Source organism: Dipodomys spectabilis, unplaced genomic scaffold (genome assembly GCF_019054845.1).
Source record: "Dipodomys spectabilis isolate Male_0828 unplaced genomic scaffold, ASM1905484v1 ptg000243l, whole genome shotgun sequence".
In the NCBI taxonomy this organism is placed as follows: Eukaryota; Metazoa; Chordata; class Mammalia; order Rodentia; family Heteromyidae; genus Dipodomys; species Dipodomys spectabilis.
This window is the reverse complement of record NW_024870920.1, coordinates 258060-259674: the sequence shown is the minus strand read 5'-3', so window position 1 is coordinate 259674 and position 1615 is coordinate 258060. Positions and strand designations below refer to the sequence as shown.

Here is a 1615-nt window from a genome sequence, read left to right as displayed (position 1 = left end):
AGCAAATTCTCACTGGCACTCAAAGTCTCTGGTTAGGCAATTCTGATGAAGTTGAGGAACAAGGTGAAAAAGTGAGAAATGGTATCAATTGCAAGAAAAAAATGAAATAGTATCCAAGCAAATTTCTTCTTTGTTCTGCTGAAAATAATCGCCTTACTACAGTGCAGAGAATACTTTCCAAAAAGGCCACTCATGTGATTACTAGGGATGACGATGAGTATAACCCTCTTCATGGAGAAGCCAACAGTGGACACTTAGACATTGTCCATGAGGTGGTGGCTCAATGCAGATATTCATGCAATAACTGCGAATGTCTGGACATCCCTGACCAGTACTTATACATGGAATAATAACAGAGTGGCTTCTTTATTTCATCATAATGCAGATACCAATGGCCAAATTAAAGGCCTCTTGACCCCCTTGCATCTTGCTGCTGGGAATAGATATAGCAAAGATACGCTGGATCTCCTTCTGTTGAACCATTATATCAAGCCATGTCTGAAGCACAACTTGGAAGAAACTGCATTTGATATTGCCAAAAGGGTAAGTATGTATCACTACCTCTTTGAAGTTGTGGAAAGCTGTACAAATTGTTCTCCTAAGTCCTAATGGATCAGTTAAGTTTCTTAAATTTCAAAATTGCCAGTCCATCCTATGTGTCCATAGAAAATATTTTCACAATACAAAGCAACAGCAATACCTTACTTTAAAAGTTCATGGATTCCATGGTATTCTTCCAAGTGAATTGCCTGACTTTGATGTCAAAATATATTCGAGTTGTTTGTATACATCTATAGTGATTTCTATAGAGTTTGTAATTTTTTAAATCAGAAATAATCTTAACTTATCTGTTGAAATGAGTAGTACAGAAACTAAAGATATTTCTGGTGCTTGCCTGAAAAAGTATATTTTAAAATATTTAGTATTCTGTTTGTATAATGTCCATAATCTATTTCATTCTCTCCTAGATATAATACTTTGAATTTGACATTGTTTTATAATACATAGGTTCATTAATAAATGTGTCCTTTCAGATTGCATTCCATATAGAAACATTTTAAGATAAAATGACAATGTTATCTTATTTCAAAAGTTTTGTAAAGGTTATGCTATGTAAAGGCCTTTCTAAAACGGTGAAGATTGAATACACTGATGTCAAACTAACTTTTATTTCTATTAATTACATATATTATTACACTTGTATATTTGTAATCAACTTTTTAATAACTGTTTTACATTTCTTACATCTGAAGAATGAAAAATATGGAATACTTCACAAATTTTCATATCATCTTGGTGCAAGAGCCATGTAAATCTCTGTATTGTAATTCAGGTAGACCTGCTGCTGAAGCATGTACTATCCTGTAAATTTAAGTAATTAATGATGCAATCTTAAGACAGGCATAGATCTTTGGTTGCCTATTTGTATCAAGGAAACCTTATTGTTCCCAAAATTGCTATTCATTTTAATTCTGTAAAATTCTGTGTATGGTGGAAAAAACCTATGTTGTTTGTTCGATTGTTTACATTTGCAAGTTTTTGTCAATGACTATTAAATCATTTTCATTTGAAATTTGATCATACGTTGAAGCCTTTATAGATAGGTGCAAAGGTG

The 1615-nt window shown here is 32.6% G+C and overlaps 1 pseudogene; it reads right to left on the bottom strand.

The window, feature by feature from the left end:
- Nucleotides 1–1257: 1257 nt before the first annotated feature.
- On the bottom strand, nt 1258–1354 carry LOC122124775 (annotated as a pseudogene).
- Nucleotides 1355–1615: the final 261 nt, after the last annotated feature.